The sequence below is a fragment of the Malania oleifera genome, chromosome 4 (genome assembly GCF_029873635.1).
Source record: "Malania oleifera isolate guangnan ecotype guangnan chromosome 4, ASM2987363v1, whole genome shotgun sequence".
NCBI classification, from domain to species: Eukaryota; Viridiplantae; Streptophyta; class Magnoliopsida; order Santalales; family Ximeniaceae; genus Malania; species Malania oleifera.
Window position 1 is genome coordinate 15,255,795 of NC_080420.1, and position 21,986 is coordinate 15,277,780.

The 21,986-nt window shown below is 35.0% G+C and overlaps 1 long non-coding RNA gene across 1 annotated transcript; it reads right to left on the minus strand.

Annotated features, from left to right (window-relative positions):
- Positions 1-1,607: 1,607 nt before the first annotated feature.
- Positions 1,608-18,370, minus strand: LOC131152767 (uncharacterized). The gene is made up of 3 exons (XR_009136105.1): positions 13,858-18,370; positions 2,288-13,582; positions 1,608-2,181 (listed from the first exon to the last, which is right to left on the minus strand). It is a non-coding gene; the product is annotated as an uncharacterized LOC131152767 (long non-coding RNA).
- Positions 18,371-21,986: the final 3,616 nt, after the last annotated feature.

Below are 21,986 nucleotides of genomic sequence, written 5' to 3' on the forward strand. Positions count from 1 at the left end.
ATATTTGGATGTGTATAGGGTGCTTGGGAACCCTATGGGGTCGAACCCTCATCTATTGTTCTGTATCTTTAGATGTTTTGTTTGGTATAGGGTCTAGTTGGTTTACCCCTAGGTCCCATTTTCGGGTTCGGGGTGTGACAACTACCACCAGTGTCTCCCTGCTATCTGACAATGAACTCAGTAGGATCAATGTTTGTATTTCATCTGCAATAGTCAACTCCATGCTTGTAAGATTATTAATAATTTCATTGAATTTATCCAAGTGATCTAAACCATTTTGGCCATGACATAATTTTGAATTCACAAGCCTTCTTATTATGAAGGCTTCGTTATGGGCATTCTTTGGCTCCTGCACCTCTCCCATATGTTGCCAAAGTTTGTATGCATTCATTTCTTTGGCTGTGTCACGGATTTCCCTTGGCTCAACCCATTGTCTTATAGGACTAATAGTTTTTCTATTAAGCTTCTTCCAATCAAACTCACTTTTTCCACTTAGTACGACCTATTTTTCCACTTGGTATGATCCCTTACGTTCAATAGAATCAAACAGATCTTTACAATACAACAAATCTTCCATCATTGTCTTCCATATGGAATAATTTGTCTCTATAAGTCTGATCATAGAGTTGCTGCCAGACTTGTACTTTCTTCCATTTAATATGCTTTGGTGCTATATATGGATAACTGCAGTGAACAACATTGCTACAATATAATATCAAAGGTAAGGAATAGATTCAGTCATGAAGGCGGTATTAATACATATCAATAAAACCTGTTATCTAGGCGATATTAATACACAACAATAAAACATGCCCTAAAGGTGGTATTAATACACGATAATAAAACCTACAATAAAGACAGTATTAATACACAGAAATAAAATTTATCACTAAGGCGGTAAATCAATAGCTCTGATACCAATTGTTAGGATATAAATCACGATCAAGATCAAATAAACACAAATGCACAATATTTACATGGTTCGGCCAATTTAACCTACGTCCACAGAAAATAAGTAACTTCACTATATATAAATATAGGTATACAGTAAAAAAAGAGAAGGATTATAATATACTCAATTCACTCACTTTAATACACACTCACAATGCATACACACTTATGGTGTATTTATACACTCCCACTCACACTTTATTTGTGTATATAAATTTCACAAAACTTTTCTGAGAGCACCCAAATGAAGGATGAGTACTCCCTTCTATACGCGCAACGAGTCCTACAATTATCGTTTCCTCCTTGGACTATGGGCCACCACACGGCAACAAAGGTCTTTCCTCCCTTTAATATTTATTTATGTAGTGGTTACAGCTTCCTGCTATATTTAATCCCATGTGCAACTCTATCTCTTGACTTTTAATTATTTGAGGGGCTGGTTGCAATAATTTAGCCCCACTCTTTTTTATTTATTATTATTTAAGCATTCCACCAGCCGACTGCATTAAATGACAGCAACCATCTTGCATCCTTTTCATTAATAAATGAGACGGCCCCAGCGATTTCCAATTTTTCTCCATCTGTAAAACTTACCCCTTGTGCTGCTCTCTGTCTTTTTTCAAACCATAAAGCGTCGGATAAAATCAAATTTTACATTGACCAAAAACAAAATTAATTCATGCAGAAATAGTTTTACAAAGCGGAAACATACATATTAACGGTCGTAAAACTGCGAACACCCCGTTATTAACGATAAGATAAAGCCAACGAAGCAAAAGCACGAAATGAACAAGCCTATCAAACTCCTTGCTTTACTTAATTTACGCATCGCACGGCTGCCAGCTCCAGTTTTTCTCGATCTGCAAGACCCATGCCTTGTGCTGCTCTCCGTCTTTCTTTAAAGGATGAACCGTTGGATAAAACCAAATCTTACTTTGGCCGAAAACCAAATGAATTCTCGTATGGTTATTTAGTATATCCCATTTTTGGATTAAATCTTGCGTGCCGTCTCGTTTAATATGAATCACCAGCCCCCAGCCGCCGTCATCGAACACTCTCACACGTATCCTCCCGCGATCGTGATAAAACACCCAATCGCTGTTCCAGTCTCCGCACTCTTCGTCGATTTTGGTGGTGATGTCATTTAAATGTCGGGTTGAAGCAGACTTCTCTAAGAGCAAACCTTTCCTTGAAATATTCATAACATCATATAACCAAATCCCCATCGATCTGCAGAATACACAAAGCATACATAACAATCATTATTTACTGATGACCATATTATCCGTTGTATTATGTAGTAAAATGAAGTGTATAGCCATGCGTAAATACATACCTTCACCAAAAGTTAATGGAAACAAGCCCCTGCTCTGCTATATCTGCTAGCTAGTCCGTCCTCGATCTTCTGAACTGTTTGTGAGAGACATGGGGTTCCTCCATTCCCCTTTATAGATTGGTTCTTCTGAGTGCAGGCCTTATTAGTCAAAGAATTCACTAGTTCCCATGAAAATGACCCGTCACCGAGAATTCATTTCTTTATCCCAACTTGCTGGTTTTATATGTATTATTGTTTTCTATTCTAGCTAGGTGTGAACTGTGCTCGATCACACCTACGTACACATATACCAAAAACCGTTGACCGGAGTCATGTGTGGTGGACGGACATATAATTTCAATTTTGTTTAATGTTAATTAAAAACTAGGGTTGGTCTGGTGTTAGGACTTTGGAGTGTTAGGACACGCGGACTAACTTTTTTGAGACAAACTCATAAGTTTCATTAGATACCACTAAAAAAAATTAGACAAATGAAAATCAAAAGTCAAAAATAGAAATTAAAAATTAAATAACAGTAACATATTTGATTAATATTTATAAAATTAATGTTGACATCCTATTTTGTCTGGAGCCAATATAACAAAATTGTACAAATTTTATTCAAATAAAATGAAGAAAATATAGAAAAAGAAAAAAAAAATTGAAATACATGATTAAATTTTACATTGAAAGTAAAAATACAAATGGAAAAAAATAATAAAGACGGGGATCTAGGTTCTTTAATTCTCCACGCTGACAGCTGCACACACATATAAAAGAACTAGTTGTTAGGAAATCAATAATAAAGTTGACTGATCCATTTTTAATTTGATTGATCAGTTTAAATTTTGATTTATCAATCAAATTCAATACTGGTCAATGCTCTCAAGCCTATAAATAGAGGCTTTGTGAGAGGGATAGGACACACAAATAAAAGAATAAGCCATTAGGAAATTAACAATAAAGTTGATTAATTCATTTTTAATTTGATTGATTAGTTTAAATGTTTATTTATCAATCAAATTCAATGTTGGTCAATGCTCTCAAGCCTATAAATAGAGGCCTTCTGAGAAGAATAGGACACATAATCACAAAGAGAAATCATAGAGGCAATTGTGAGAAAATCAGAGAGTTCTAATCGAGGGAGAGCTATATAGAGTTTGGGAATTTGAGATACTGTGAACAAAAAGAAAGAATTTAGAGAAGCTCAGGCACAAGCAGTTGGAGTTTGTGAGTCGGAACTTGAAAATTTGAGAACTACAGAAAACTAGCATCAAAGAAGAATTGAAGGACTCACATTAAACCTAAAGACAAAAGGAGTTAAAGACTACGGTGTCTCATTTTTATTTTTGTGCTTAATTTTGCTTTTAAATTTTAAAAATTTTGGAAGATCCAATGATTGGAAATGCAAACTTGGGTCCTAAAATTTACCCGTTATTTCAACCCGTTGACCCAAGGTCCGACCCATTGGATTGGATTCCACCCACTGGCCCATAACCCATAACTTGTTGGACTTGATTGACCCATTAACCCAACCCATTAACCCAAAACTCAAGTCTAGGTTGGATCTAGATCTATTGAACTATTGACCCAATACTAAGCCTAGTATCTTAAAATAAATTAGGCGTAGCCCAATTAGTTAATTTCAGTACAAGTAGTTAGTTTAAGCTCAGAATCCCAAAATGAATAGGACCCAGAGTAACACCCCGTACCTGCCACATGGGATCTGGAGTGTTAAGAGACCAAACACACGTCTCTGATACCAATCACGCAACGAAATTAATTAAATATCCTCAACAAAATATACTTGAGTTCTATATTTACATATGCAGACCCATATAAATACTATCTCATTCTTCATAATACAAAACCAGAATTAAAATATATTAAATAGAAAACTAAATATATAACTGTTCTGATATATTCAACTCACAAAACTACCCCGCCCTGTAGTTATCTAAGCTCGATCACCTAAATAACCCGAAAAGATTAATCATCAACGGGGTGAAACACCTCTCAGTAAGGAAGAAATAATTTACATCAGTGTGTGGCTGAAGTGCTTAAAATATAATTAAAATATTCATACATACGCATTCATAATCCAATAGCAACCAAGATAATGCGTTCATAAACACACCATGGTCAATTTCTCTCTCATCCAATCACATGCCCACATACATAAATATTTTACTGATAATTCCCGAGAATAGGGAAGTCTACCCGCCCATACAAGTAGATTCCCTCTACTCTAGTGCTAACACTAGTGCACTCACCTTTCTCAGTAAGTCATCGGGTTATGTATTTAGGTAAAGTTTTCGAAAATAGGGAAGATCATCCGTCTATACAAGTGGCTTTCCTTTACTTTGGTATCCACAAATAATTATCAGAATACTCGCCTTCCTCAGCAAGCCCTCGGGTGGAGTAATCTATTTTATCGTAAACACTTAATTAAAGTTGCTCACAATCACTGCCATTCATTTCACAGAGTTCTACACACAAATGCAAACCACAATCAAACCAAACAGTCTTCAATCATACCCACACAGGGTCCATAAACACACAGATTACAACGTCCACACAAGACTATCAAACATACTGCATACATGTCCACATACGACTAGTTAACACAGGACTAATCAATCATACAACATACATGTCCACATAGGACTGATCCACACAAGACTAATCAATCCACAGAGGTTACAAGACAAACACCTTGTTCATGGTAAATAGGTAAACAACCTCCTCATACCACTATCAATGTTTACCTCCAAATATAAACACCCATATAACGATCTCCTCATACCACTGCCAACGTTATATGACAGATATACCAGGTACGATATAACGACCTCCTTATGCCACTGCCAACGCTATATCGCAATTTACATAAACTGCAACACAAATTAACAGCAAAACCAATCACTCAACACACCCACAGCTCTACCACAGTATACACAACAGCAATATCCGTAACCATCCAGTATATTCAACCAAGTAGAAATCACAGCCAAACAATATTCACAATCACCATAAATTATCACTCCACAGTACTCACAACCATTTAATTTTCAAAGCTATTTTCATGCCACATAATTTTTCCCAATATACTATATATTTTAAAATAGTATTTTCAATACCAGCATGGTTTAGAAAATTATACCTAAATATGTAGAAATTATACCCAAAGTTAGTCTTTTTAAAATTATTAAGGAGCTATTTTAAATATTTCCCCTTACTTACTCCTCGAGATTCGACCTAAAATCAATCCAAACGAGACCTTGTATTCTAAAAATCTCAATTTTTTCAAATCTTAGAAAAATACCCCTTTAATGCTTTCTAAGCTACAAATAACCATATTTGTTAAGAAAATTTCAAAATAACATACTTACCTTGGTTTTGGGATGTTTCCCAAACTTTTAAAATAAAAACTCTGCTCCACCCATATTGCATTGAATCTTCCCAGGAGTCTCGTGGTAGCTTCTGATCGTCGAACCGAACTAAATCGAGCTTGGAATCGAAATGAGAATGCAGAAAAGCCGTGGTTTAGAAAGAGAAACTGAAGAAAGATAAATTTCCTCTCTGATTTTTTCCTATTTATAAGCAACTTGCCACGTGGCCTCGTCGACGAGACATCTGCTCTCATCGACAATGTAATACCTCAAACCGCGAAGAATTTGGAATGTTTAATTTTTACCATTAATTTATAGTGGAAGTAAATAAACTTGATTATTATTAAACCAAAGCGCTAATTAACCGTAGTACAATAATTTATTCCAAAAGAAGAAAAATTATAAAAACATAATCATCTGACATCATACTAATATTACTAATCAAGCTTTTTTTTTTGTTTTTTCTATTTCCACCGGCATGCTTGCTATGCCTGATTTCCGATATGTCTTTTAAAATTATCTGAAATATAAAACATGATTAGGGTGAGACAATACTCGGTAAGTAAAAAAGATTATTATTAGTTTGTGGCCAAAATGAGCTTATATAATTTCGTAAAATAATATTTAATAGCATAACTTCAAAACTACTTCTAAAATAAATGTAAATTTAAAAATTTTTGCATAAAACTTTTATCAACTATAACAGTAAAATTTAATAACCATATACTATGACTTTTAAATTTAAAACTGCACAAAAATATTTAATTATATACATATATATACTTTTTCTTATATGTTTCCTTTAAATGGATTAACCTTATTCATATAAACATATACTTTTCTTTCAAATCATCAATAACTCTGTACACATAATTAAATATGTATAAACATATATTGTAAAAATCACCCTTAGGTCTATTAGCCGTAAGTCATGTTTACCCTCATGACTAGGCTGTGCGATTTGAATACTGAACTTAGCTGGCTGGCCAGTCAAACTAAATCAATGTACCTAAACATTAAGTGAGATTATCCTTATTAAGTCCTGGTCCGGAATCAGGTGTGCACTCAGAAAAAATCTACTACGATACATAACCACTCTATAAACAATGTCGGTGCACTCTGCTCCTTTTAAACTTTAAGTTACGGTAACAAGCATTCATAATTTCTATATCGTCTGAGCCATAAAGAGTTTTGAAAACATCTTATTATATAATTTATACAACTAAAATAATATTATAAAAGTCTCACTTTTATTTGTATTTTCATGAAATACTCAACGTAAAAATTAACTCATGTCATCTTTACTCATATTTTCATAAAATATGTCACGTAAAAATAAACTCATGCCACATAATTTTCATGTTAAAAATATTTTCTTAAATAGAAAATATTGCTGTAAAATACCAAAAGGATTTAGAACATTTCTTAACTAAAAAATAAATACAAATATATTAAAAATAAAACTTGTATAATTAAATATGTATAAAAAGAAACTCAGGATAATTTCATGAAACTAACATAATCAGAATATATTTACAAATAAACTCGGGTATAAATTTTAAATAAAAATATAACATAATCAAATTTACATACCTCTTACTTAATCTTGTGCTACAATCACAATGAATATCTTTTCAAAAAATGAGATCGGAAAGAGTGGGTGAGTGAGAATTTTAATTATAACAAAAATTCTCCCTGCACCACTAATTTTTTCATTCACTAATCTTTTACTTCATTTGAAATTTTTTTTTGTAAAAACTGAAGGTTGAGAATTTCTTATTTATAAGAAAATTTTGGGAAAGAAAATTAAATTTATAAAAGTGTGGAGAGATGAGTGAAATTATAATTTTTTTAAAATTAAAGAATGGGCATGACATGAGATAGGTATGAGCTAGGTATTGGATAAGAAAGGAGATCATGTGGGGGAAATGGGAGTGCTTGCCGACACTCCCATTTAATTAATTTACTTAATTAATTATTTATTTTTTATTTTTTATTTTTTTTATTTTTTAAAAATCATTATTATTATTATTATTATTATTATTATTTCTAAGTTATGTTTTAGTATTTTTTTATTTTTTTAAAAAGAATTAAGTTTGAATTTCAAAAACTCATGTGAGCCCCCATATGGTCTCATTGGCCCCACACAACTTTGAGACTCAAGTGGATCCTACGTAACTCCAATAGTTTTCATACGATTTTATAAATCCTACACAGTTTCGAGACTCATGTGGACCCTCACACGGCTTCGGAACTCATGTGGATTTTGCATGGTCTTATGAGCTCCACATAAGATACCAATATTATTATTATTTTATCATATATTTTTACGAATTATATCAGTCAAAATATTATTTTATGTATATGTACTTATTTATCCTACGAAATTTCATTTTGACTAAACCGACCTTTAGGGAGTGATTGAGCTGCAATGATCTCTCAGCACTCGCTTAGATAAGGTATTTCCTAAGCATCAAATATGAAATCAAGGATTTTAATAAAGAAACACTTTCATTTTGATACTAATTAAATGACCATTATTGTTATTCTACATTTTTTTTAGGTTATTACAGATGAGCCCAAGAACACCACTCATGGACGAGACCGGGAGCTTGTCGACGTAGTTCAGATATTTAAAACCCTATCTTGGTCAACCATTGTCGACGAAACATGCATACTCGACGACAAGGCTCAGATGATTGCTCGTCGACGAGAAAATTCCAGTTCGTCGACGAGTGCCTGTTTATTTCCCTTTTCAACTTCTTTTTCCCCATTTTCCCTCTTTCCTTTATTATCCTTTTTAATATTTTAAATATTTAAAACTTTTCAGGTCGTTACACCCAGCCCAATTGATTTTTCCTACGCCCCATTCCCAAATCAAGTCCAAACCCAAAGCCTAAACTGAAAGCTATCCAACCCGGCAGTTATTTGAACTAAATTAATTCAAACCCAAAACTTCAATTTATTGGTTTTTTGGCTAATAATAAAATTTGGGGAAACTTTCTTGAGAAAATACAAGAAATCGAAAGAAAAAAAAAAAGGAATAAGAAAGAACACTTATCTTTGTGGACTTTCTAGTATGAAGTTTCCTGTTCTTGCTATTCCTTCGATCAAAACCTGTAACAACTATGGAAAGGTGAGAAAAAACAGAAATAAAGATAGAGACATAGTGTAGACACCCTAATTTGTCTAGGGGTCTTATATTACAAAAACCAAGAATTTCATTATACATAAATACAAAAAAAAAAAATACAAATACATAAAGTACCAAAAAAAAAAACAAATACAAGAAACATAAAAAAAAATAAAATACAGAGAATGCAAAAAAGGAAAATGGAGGTGGGCGAGTAAAGTCTTCAATTTACATGAAACCTGCAAAGAGAGAAGGAGGTAAAAAACAAGCGCTGAATTCTAAAATAAATTAATGTGATAGTGCGGATTAGTTTAATGCATGATTGATGAAATTGGAAATTAATTGAACAAATTTGTTGACTTTTTGAATTCTATCTCATTTTTTATAATGACAAATACAAGGTATTTAATGTTTGTAGAGTTTGTGTGCATGATTAAATTGGCAAAATCATATGGCAGCACATATTGACTTGAAGAAAAAGAAGACCCAAAGTGTTTAATTTTTTTGTATTTTTAATTCAGGTCTGTAATATTTTTTTAAATTCGAACAGTCTGTAATAATTTATGCATATCATGCATGTAAGAACCTATAAACTCAAGACCGTTGAATGATCTTAGGGATCAAAGTCGACCAACACCGGATTTTTGGATCTAGGTAAAAATACCTTAAAAAGACCCTAGGACCTTACACAGACACTTAGAATATTTCCCCATTTTCAATATGCAATTAGGGGAACTAATATTACTTAGATCCTAAAATATTAAGGATTCGAGTGACCAAACCCTAGCATTGAAAACGCCTCAGTTGACAGAACGGTGAAAGGTCAAAATGTTGACTGTGTCTCGGGCGTCTGAACCTACTTGAACTAAATGTCCATGGTCGACCAAACCCGAGTCTTGACTTTTCCCAATGTCCTCGGACGCTCGAACTTCAAGTTCATTTTGAGCTCGGGCGACCGAACATGTAAGCTCAGCAGACCGAACTTAGAACCGAGCCACTAAACCTCAAACATTTTGAAAAATCGCCTAGTTCAGCAGACCGAATAATTGTTTAGGCACCCAAACATGAAAAACTTGCTTTTTCTCGTGTGTCTATTTCAATGACCAAACCTATGGCTTGGTCGACCGAAACTCTCAGGTTGGCCTAATTTTTATCGAGATTAATTGGGATTTAACAAAGTTATTTTTGATAAACTCATTTTAAAAAATTTTAATAATTCCCCTGATGTCCCCAACGGTCATAACTTTTGGTATATCTATAAATATGGGTTCATTTGCATAATTAATAGGTGATTAGTGATTGGATTAGCCAAAAATCCTATGAATATTTTGAGAGCTTATTATTATTTTTTTTCCAATACACATCATATACCCTCACACATTGTTATTCTCTTGCTAAATCAAACTTGGTGAGAGTATCCGTGAGTGATTCCATATTATTCTTACTTACACAAACTCTCATTAGTTTAATTGCTTGTTGATTTTTGATAGAGTTTTTAGCCAAAAAATTTCCCCCTAGTTTAACTAATAAACTCATTGAGTGGGGAAAACTTTTAGCTAGTGAGTCTTTGCATCATTATTGCAAGACTCATTAAGCTTGTGTTTTGATTGTGTAAAAATTATTTTAACAAGCTTATACTACAAATATCTCTTGTGCTAGATTTTTGAGAAAATCATTTTTGAGATATTTTGATTACACTTGTTGGAGATCTTTGAAACCATACTTGTGATTGATATACTTTGGTTTATTGTTTCAAAGATTGTATGAAAATATACTCTTGCACTTGATTGCCTATTAACATTAGATAGAGTGTAATTACACTTCGTTGGCACTAAGCTTACAGTTCATATCTATGTGCTATGCATTGATTATTACATGAGCGTATCTGTACATAATCTATTTGTGATAGAAGCAATTTGAATTGTACACAAATTTATATTTCATTGTTGTATTCCAGGTGTGGTTTGAGTGGGTTTGATCTAACCCGTAAGGATCATGTTGGAATCAGCCCTGTGAATTTGACCTAGGACCTTCTCTGCCCTGTAAGGAGACTTTGTAAAGGTTAAGGTCAGCCTTGTGAATTTGACCAAATTGTGTGCGGTGCCACTCCACCCATTAAATAAGCATTAATGGAATCTTTGGGCTTGTGAGCTGAGGCGGGGATGTAGGCAATATTAGATGAACCTTGATAATATATCGTGTGTGTACTTTATATTTCCCTAATTTATTTTCTACACTTTCATTTTCATCACATGTATGTTGTATGTCTGATTCATTGTATGTTGTACATGTGTTGATTGAGTTTACGATTATATAAACAGACCCTAGGTTGTGTATTACTGCTGCTAATTTTAATAAACTTAAGAATAAATTTTTAAATACCCAATTCACCCTCCTCTTGTGGGAATACACAAATTCCAACAAAATTAATTACAATTAAGTCCAAAAAGGTTTTGAAAGTCTATAAATAGAGAGCATTTCAAAGGGGATGGACACACAACATTACATAGTAGAGGTGTGTGAGAAATTCAGTGCAAGAGCCACGATGAGAATTGAAGAAGAATTTAATTACAAGAAGTGTGAGAATTTAAGAAGAAAAAAAAAAAAAGCACAGCGATCAGCATTTCAAAAGAGAATTCAGACACACATATAGTGGCACAGAAGCATTGAAGTAAAAAGCATTGACGTAGAAGCATTCAGAGAGAAATTCATGGTGAGCAATTTTTATGCACAGAAGCATTCACACAAAAATTCAAACAAATTGGAATTGAAATCAAAGGAATCTAGTTCAAAGTTAATAGAGTTTAAAGATCAGAGGTAGGGCTTAATCTTATTTTAATTTCTTCGTGTTTAATTTTTATGAAAATAGCTTGTAGGGGGGATTTGACCTGATTCAAATCTGATTGGGTGACCCAAACCAATTCATTGGGTCTGACCTAATAAGCCTGTTGACCTGATTGGTCACACTCAGTTTTGATTATGACAAATACTCTTGGTACTGATGATTGTACTAAGACTTGCATGCAGATTCACCTTGTACGTGCTTTTGGACTAAAAGACATCATGATGGCGTTCGATGTTCGTGCCGAATAATGAAGAATTGTGCTATGTATTTATATTCATTATTTCATTTCCTCACTCTACGATGTAAATTAATTATGAACTGTGCACTCCTATGGTTTGTAATAATTTGCATCATACATGGTAGGTAAATATGCTCGAATCGACCCTAATTGGACTTTATGTACCTACACAGACCATAGAAAGACCTTAGGAAATACCCTTTGGTCGATCGAGACCAGATTTTTTTGGTGCACTCATAAAGACTAAAAATGATCATAGGACACTCACTCTCGCACGTATATAAATGATCATTTGAAATAGGTGATTAAATGATTAAAGCATAATCGAAATGCACAAAACATGCATACTCGGTCGACCATATCTTCTAGTTGAATATCACCTGGTCAATCGAACCAGGACTAGATCAGCAGGTTGACCATAGCCCGGTCGACCAAAATCTTATAGTTCATTTGACTCTGGTCGACCGAACTCCCCAAGAGACAACATTTTGACCACCTAGTTGACCGAGCCTAACATACATACCAACTACCTAGTCAACCAAGTTCCCATGTGTGGGAACTCAATTGTCTAGTTGACCGACCGGCTCAATTCAAAATCTTCCTGGTCGACTGAACCTTGCAAAAATGGGAAAATCTCCTTGGACTTACAAGTCCGGTCGACCGACCAAGTTAGTTCATTTTAGTCCTGGTCGACCGAACCTCACAAAAAGGATTCAAAATTACAAGTTTGGTCAACCGAGATTGCGATTCATTTCTTACCCGATCGACCCAAGTTCTTGGGGTTTGGTCGACCAAACCCCAAGAACTTGGGTCAACCGAACTTACCTTGGTCGACCGGTGCTCTTGGATTGCTCCATATTTTTTACCACAGTTAACTTTTTTAAACGGGATAATTTATTTAAATAATATTAAAATTTTTATAATTATTCTATTTGTATCCTTAACGATCATATTTTTGGGAAAGTCTAAATATACCCCCTTATTTGGAATAATTTGTAAAAGATTAGTAAGATCATTAAAGTCAAAATTCTCTCAAATCCAAAAATCATTTTCCAGCCAATATTGCTTTCAAACACTCATATACTAGACACTCTTGATCTCTTTAAGCATTGTGAGTATCTCTAAGGCTATTATGCTTAATTTCTCCAGCTAGAACTCTCATTTGTATTATTACTTAATTGATTTTATTTGAGCGTTTAGCATTAAAGTTCTTCCACCGATTTAATTTGATAAATCTTGTGTAGGAAGACTTTAAAGGTTGTGGTTTTTGCATTATCATTGCAAGATACCTAAACCTATGTTAGAATTAGTGTATTCCCAAGAGGGGGGGTGAATTGAAAATTTAAATTTTTCTCCTAAGTTAATTTATCCAACAGCAATATATACACAACCTAAGATTTGTCTATGCAATTTTCAAATGCGTAGATAAATATGATGTGAAAATTAAATCAAACACATCATTCACACCATAGCATACATGTGCGATAAATATAAAGTGCAGAAATATAAACAAAGCACATGATATGTTATCGATGTTCGTCCAACTGTGCCTACGTCCCTACCTCTAACTCGTAAACTTGAAGATTCCACTAATAGCTCACTTAATGGTGGAGCGGCACCGATTACAATCAGATCAATTAGCACATTACTAACCTCAACCTTAATCAGGTCAATTAGCGGGGCTAACCTCAACCTGCACTGTCACGACCTGCACATTTTTCACATTTTTTTATAATAATATCAATATCACATATCCTATATTCAAGCTCAGCAGGTCAATACACCTAGGCCCGTGGGCACTAGGGATACATCAGAACATAAAGCAGAAGCCCTAGCAGCATAAAATATGCAATCATGTACATTTCAATACCATATATCACAATATACTAGAGTTACTACAATTACTATATTTTCATATATACATCTCAAAAATAAAACCTAAGGACATTTCTCACAAAATCTAATTGTCCCTACGAAGCTTACCCTTCAAAAAGGGCAGATAGACAACTCTAAATCAGCGGGACTTTTCCTGCTCTCCTATCTGGGGCTGCTGAAAAGTATATAACATATATGGGTGAGACACCTCTTAGTAAGGAAAATAAACTAATACCAGTTTGTGAAAACATGAGTATTTTGTATTCTACATATACCATACATAACATAATCAGTACTGTTTTATCAAATTTGAAAAACATAAATATATATCAAAACATGACAGAACATACTGCATTTCATAACCATATCTCATCTCCTATCATAATAATATTACAAAAACATCTCTGATAGGTTAGCTGGCTATTATCATGTATTACCCCCACATGACTGAGCTATGTGACCTGAAGACAGGACCTGACAATGATTAGCCGACCACTGCCAAATCAAACATATAGTCTGTAAGTCTGATGGGTCTGCCAGACCTAGTCCGTACACTATGGGAGATCAGCACACTTCTTATAAACCACATCGACCATCCAATCTCACATCACTCCGTACAGCGCCGTTAACACATATATCATGATTACGAAAACCACGAACACATAGCAATGGTACCGTGCAAGTGTTAGCCTAAACCAAACCAATCAAGTTCTGATATCATTTAACATATACAAAAATCGTGATATATAGATATATCATATCATTTATTTTCACATCAATCTTATCATTTTGCATATATACGTGTATCATGAAAATCATCGATCTGTACGCTGGTATTACACATTTTATCATAGCACGGCCTGTACGCCGGCAAATATATTATAGCACAACCCGTACGTTGACAAATGACATCGTAGCACGGCCCATACGCCGAGAAACATATCATAGCATAACCCGTACGCTGACAAATCAATCACATAGCACGACCCGAACGCCTGCAAATCACATCATAGCATAACCCGTACGCTGGCAAATCACATCATAGCATGATCCGTATGCCGACAAATCATATAAAAATCTCGACCTGTACGCTGATTTTTCATCATAAAAATTCATATCATAAACACATTTCTAGAAACAGTATCTCATACATTTTATACTCATGCCACACTAACAGATTTTCACATAATCAACATACGATCATTTTCACAATATTTTCCAAAAATGAATAATTTATATAGATATATTTATTTTTCTTAAAACTAGATACTATATATATACATACATACATTTTCTTAAAACAAACCAGTTTAATTTATCCCCTTACTGGACTCCTGAACAGCCCTTTAGAAAACCTACCCCGCACCCGCAGGGTTTTCAACTTAACACCCTGAAAATGAAAACTCGTAGAATTAAAATTCAGTATTTTTACGCGTATATCACTTTCTTCAACTGTCAAAAATCCAAATATTCAATATAAAATCTTACCTCAACTTAGAGATTATTTCCAATTTCGTTTCCCTGATGAACCGTTCTGGCAAACTTGTAGAGAATTTCGCCAAGAGCGTCATGGTAGCCTCAAATCTTCGATCCGGCCACTGGCGGGGCCAAAATCGAAGAGAGCAAGAGAGAGAGATGAGAGATGGATTATGAAAGAAGTTAAAAATCAAATTTTTCATATTTATAGAACAAAATTCGTCACCAAGTCACGTCCTTCGTCGACGAATTCTCATTAATTTCATCAACGAAATTCAGTCCTCATCAACGAAATTCAATCGGCTCAAAATCCTTTCTCGGTATTTCTTCGTCGACGAATACAAAGGATTCGTCAACGAAGACCTGCAGATCCCCTTTTCGTAATCCTTCTAAAGTTCAATGTCGTTGACGAAGTCGACTTCTTCCTCCTGTTTTCGATTTCCATTTCCCTTTCTTTTATTATTTAAATGCCATTTTATTCGGATCGTTACATACACGCCTTAACAGGATGACGCACCTAACTTTCCTAACCGGGTCTAAGCCAATCCAAGACTATTCCAAGACTAGTCTCCCTCTTCAGACCCGTGCCTGAAAATACAACAAATGTATATATAATTTTGCATACAAGGAAATGCTTCTTACACTGCTAATTATGTACCACTAAACACAATCTAATTAATACAATACCAAGAGATAGGATTTGATAAGCTCGATGTAGTCTGAGTGTCTAGTCTCAAATATTTATGTCAATATAGTAATCAGTGCATGAGTGTAAATGATAGAATTTTTGTGTCAAAATAATATTTCAATCACAATGCACAGACAAAGATTACAAGTACACTTCAAATATTTCAACAGATAATATTTCTCAATATAAACCACAAGAGATATTCAGATTTAGTTTATAAAATAATTTGATCTTGGTGTTCAAGAAGATAAAATCAATCAAAGATTTCAACAAAGATCTTTTTGCATATGCACAAATATCTCAACAAAATATTTCTCAAAATAAATCACACGAGATATTTGGAATCGATTTGCAACAATTTATTTCACAAACAAAAAGCAATACGAACTCTTAAGTATTGCAATGATGATGCAAAACTCACAAGTTCTACGAAATTTTCCTATGGAAGACTTATTAATGAAGTCTCCTAGAAAAACTTCAAGCTTACTCTCAAATAAAAATATATATTAATCAACTAGAACAAATGAGAGTGTAAACTTAACTAGATACTCACACTAACACTCTTACTTAACAAGATTTGCAATGAGGATAAGTAAGAATGAAAAAATATAGTTTGGATGTGAGAAATTGAGCTTTTGAGAATTAAAGGATATTTTTCAATTGTTTTGCTAATCTGCTTCAAATTATCCAAATGAGGGGGTATATATAGACAACCCCTCAAATATAACCGTTAAGGACACATGGAATTATTAGAAAAGTTTTAACATTATTTTACTATTTTAACTCCATTTAAAAAAGCTAACCACGATAAAAATTAAGGACAACCCAAGAGATCCGGTCGACCAGAATCATTTAGGTCGACCGAAGTTCATATGGTTCGATCAATAAGGACATTTTTGAACTTGAGACTCAGCCGACCAAAGTGCATGTCCGAAGGACGATTTTCCATTTTTCTGAGATTTAGTCAACCAGACCATTTTGAACTGAATGATTTGGTCAACCAGAAGCAAGCTCACCACACATTCAAGATACCAAACCAGAGACCCAAATCAGACAAACACGCACACACAGATTGGAGAGGAAGACTAGAGGAGTGGGAAGGCTGTCTGTAAGTCCTAATTCCTTCTCTTTTCTTCTAATTCGCTACAAAGTTGTGCTAGGTTCTGCATATTTGAGAGTACATGTGCTCTCAACCGTATTCTCCAGTTCAATATTGAATCCAAGCTGAACTCTCAATTCCTCAAACTCGAATCTGGGTTGGGGTTCGAACTTACAAAATAGACCATCAGGCCCGAACCCTTAACCCGAGCTTGAGTTCGGGTTCCAAATCTTTGTTTAGGCTCAAATCAACCCCCCAGAGCCTAAGCCCATTTTACTTAAACAGCCCCATGCCCATCACCAGTCTTAAAAAAATAAGAGGGTAACTCGATTTGTGAAAATGAGCCCAGGTTCATTTGATAAATCAAAGCCCAATCTAAATTAGAGCCTAAGCCCACTTTCTTTTAAAATGAAGTGAGGCCCAATCATTTTTGAAAACCACTAAGGCCCGTTTTGGAAAAACTTAACCTAACGCCTGCTTTTTTTTTTTTTTCTTTTTTTTAAGTTGACTGAGCCCATTTTAAAATTTTAAAAAAACTCAGGCCCAAAGTTCCCTCGCTCAGGCCCAAATCTCAGAACCTGCACATGTCTCAGACACGTGCCAATCCACTCACCAAGGCCCACCTGAGTTCATACCACTCATTGGTTCAGCTAGCTCGAATTGACTGAGACACTCACCCACTAACTCACTGCGTCGAAAACGAGTCAGCTTGTCTTCGACCTACACTCCAATCCTAATCATCAGCCCTAGTAGACTCGCATCTCCAAAATTCTCTAGAACATTAGAGGCAATACAACATCTTAAAATCACAGAGAAAATATAAGTATATCACGCTCAAACCGCATGCACACACCAAGCTTCAAGTTAAATTTTGAAAACAAAATACATGTAATGAGAGGGAGAGACTTATCTTTCCTCATACAGGGTTGAGAACTGAGCACTTCTACTTTTCCGAAGCACACCTGAGCATTCCTTATCCTCTGCCATGCCAGAAACTCAGTCTACATGTGAGGATATTGGGAGAACAGGGATCGAGAGATTAGGGTTTTGAGTGGTTGAGCCTGGTTTCGGATCTTTCAGATCCGGGGGCTACTGAAAGAAAAAGGATCTGTCCAGATCGTTTGGGAAAAGACCTCCATAAGAAAAGGTAGGCGTGAGAAAAGAAAAACACCTAAGAGAGTTTCAAAACCTCTGATTTCGAGAATAGAGGTTGGGATATTCTGAGAGCTGGTTTGGCTTTCTTTCTGTATCACAGGGAGAATATCAAAGGGGAGAAAGAGAGAGGATCACAAAGAAGAGATTGGGGAGAGAAGAAAGAGAGGAGGCGTTAGTAGAAAGAAAAGGAAAAAATGGGAGCATTGCCAAAAATGAAGTTTTTGTATTTTTTGGACTACCAATCGCATGATCTGGACACGTGGAGTGATCTGGCTCGCTTGACCAAGCTCACACACGGTTAAAATCCAGACCGTTCGATCCTTGCCTTCATTGGGCGCCTTAGATCATTCCATGACGTGCCCCCTCTGAGCCATCTGATCTCCATTGCTTCAACGGTCAAAACCTACTCCGCGTCAAAAGCGTTAGAAATGACCCTACCCTCCCGAGTGATGCGTGACACACTGGTACGAGGCGCCATTAATGCTTAGCCAAGCCCCGATCCTAGCCGTTGGAGTCCCTTACTCATTGATGATCCAGATCACCCCACGGAAGACTTTGCCAGCGTCAGGTGTCCTCGCGCCAATCGTGGCCGTTCAATCCATGCGATGTGTCAACGGTTCTGATCATCCCGGGTAGAGGCATTAAATGCCGTCAATTCTTTCCTGACAGCACACGCCCATCTACCCGCTTGTCAAGTGACGTGTGGCGCTCTGTCCCTAGGCATTAATAATGCCTGCAACTCGCTGTGAACCATTCGATGTCCCTACATTTCAACGGTTTAGATGAAACCGTGTTTGCGAGCCTCATCCAGTCGCGGGCGGCCATGTGGCTCATGTCCCTGACCAGTCCATAAGTTGGTTGTTCCCAAATCGGTAAACGTTTGACCGGTCCTGCCATCTTCCTGAACCGGTTGCTACCGATTTATTTCATTTTTTTTTGTTTATTGTTTTTGATAACTTCCTTTTAAAAATCCACAAAATTTCATAAAAGATACATAAAACTCCAGAAAATTCCTAGAAATTTTTTTTTTTTTTTTTAAATCTCCTAAAGATTTGAACATGATTTGCACTCGAAAATTTTTGAAGAAAAAATGGTAAATTCCCAAAAATTTCCAAAGCATGTTTTTGCACTCACTTTACGAAAATTCAAAAAAATATGTTTTAATTTTCGAATAAAGTCCCTAAATAGGTACAAAATTTCTAGAAAAAACCCCAAAAAAATTTTCTAAGCTTCAACTTTCACAGTTTTCGTTTCAAATTTTGTTTTGTTCAAGAAAATATTGAAAAATCCACAATGGTCTCGACCAAGACCTTAAATCGGTTTTCCCCCCGAATCGGTCAATGTTTGACCAATTTGTTTCCCCTTGAACCAGTTCACACCGTTTTTCTCCATTTATTATTATTTAGATGTTCAGAAAATTCACAAAAAAATCACAAAATTCTCAAAAATCCCAAAAACATTTTCGTACTTTGATTTTCATTAATTTTACTTGTGTTATTTTTAGAGTTCGGAAAAATCACAAAAAAAATGTTTTTCACACTTTAGAAAAATCACAAAAATGTTTTTAGGCACACAAAACTATTTTCATCCTGAACAAACTTCAAAAATCTCCCGAAATAGTATTTTCCTACTTAGAAAAACCTACAGATTTCAAAACGTGCGCGAGCATATTTTATATCTTATTTTCCTTCCCAATGATTGCAACCAAGGGCATGAACTCCTCTGAGTACTGGATTGCCCCGGTTGTGAGGGAATAGCTATATAGTATTTTCATTCTTTGATTTTTGGAAGGGAGTAATCTTTAAAGGCTTATTACATTTATTTCGGGATAATTTTTTATTAATCTAGTACTGGTCATAAGAACGAGCGTGTAAGAGGTGCTAATACCTTCCCCTCGTATAACCATATTCTCGAACCCGACTCTAGTTGCGCAGACCGATTCTACCTCGGATGGTGTAGCAATCAAGTGTTCTAATCGTACTTCAAAAGGTTAGTGGCAACTTCATCACACTTTATTCTCCACAAAAAATATCTTTTTCAAAATCACACTTTCCATTCCCGTTTTCCCCCTGTTCGCAAGCCGAACCCACACATGGCTGGGTCCGAGACGTCGCGACATATATACTCAATGCATTTGATGTCTCTATCTACACAATTTATAAGCAATTTTATTTTAGTTCATATGCTAAAGTATAAATAAAGTAATGATGCTTTGGGCTTGAGTTGAACAAAAATAAATAAAGGCATCATTTTGTGAGGCCTTCCTAGAAAGTAAAAATAGGATGTACTCCGGAATTTTCACAACATCCCACCACTAACCATGCCTCCTATTGCCTCGCCTCGCCACATTGTCATTGTTGCCTCCTCTATTACATCGTTGTGGCTTCCCCCTTATCATCCTCTACACCTATCACTTCCATCTTCAATCCTCACCTCTCTTGTTCAATTCCAATCCTCCTTTCTCTAGTCTCTTTGGAATTCAAAAAATATTAGAGCAAAAAACGAAAACAAATCCACATTTTTATGTTTACTTATTAAGGAAAGTGAGAAAGAAAATAAAAAATATTTCAATTCTATGAGTAAAACTTTAATTTTGCATATCATTGATAAATTAGATTTTCATAATTTTTAGTCATATTAAACTAAATTTTTATTTTTATAATATTTAATCAAAAAATAAAAAGAAAATATAAGAAAAAAATGAGTTTCATCTTTAGATATATATTTTTTATTTTTTCAAGTAAAATCCAGATGATTAAAGATCCTTCATGGACTCCGAACAAACTGCTTATCCCCACCACCCCCAATAACAATAATCAATTTATTGCGACAAAAAATAGCTAAACTATTAAAGACAATTTTTATCCATCTTTAAAGCTTCAAGAACAATTTTTTTTCTCTTTTATTCCTTACAAATAAGTGATATTCTCTGTGACTGTGCTTGATAATGCACTAAAATGTGACTAGAAACTATTATTACTACATAGCTAATATTTGTAATGCTTTTTAAGTCTCACAAAGGTTCATATCTATTAAGGTGCCTTTTGTTGCTACCTCTATCTTTATTATAGTCTTTGAAGATGTTTCTAACTACTTCAATTATTTTATAAAAATAAATTGTAATAATGGAGAAGGGAGTGCCACTGCCAAATCATTGACATTGCTAATGATTTGAAACCCTAAAAAAGCTTAATTTAATTCTTAGATTTCTTCCACAAGAAGGTGCTTCAGTATTAAGTATTATATGTATAAACTAATCATGTAGACAATGGCCTATATAATTATAGTTATATCTCTACCCTTGCGTAGTCTTTGAAACAGATAATATCATTATATGGAGGAGAATTCAAGCAAGTTGCTTGAATTCTTTCAACAAGACAACGGTTGAAAGTGTGATTAAAATCACCTTTCCAAATCAATGAGAATACAAGAGAGCTCTTCCCAATCTAAAGATGAAAAAGGGTGTAGACACCCTAATTTTAACCAGGCATTTTTGAGGAGACCTCATGGCAAACCTTCCCACGCTATTTGTGGACCCCACATATCTCCATTGGGCCCTACATGATTTGTGGGCCCCACATCTGTTGGTATGCTGGCTCGGATTCCTACATCTGATGCACGTTACCTACTTTGGCGTGCCTGTGCCTGCTAGCTCGGGTTCCTATAACCCCTAAATAGCTAGTGGACCCCACATAGCTTGTGGGCCCCATATTTCTCCATCCGACCCTACACAATTTGTGGGGCCCACATCTCCTGGTACACTAGCTCGAATTCCTACATCCGGTGCACGTTACCCCTCCTGGTACGCTAACTCGGATT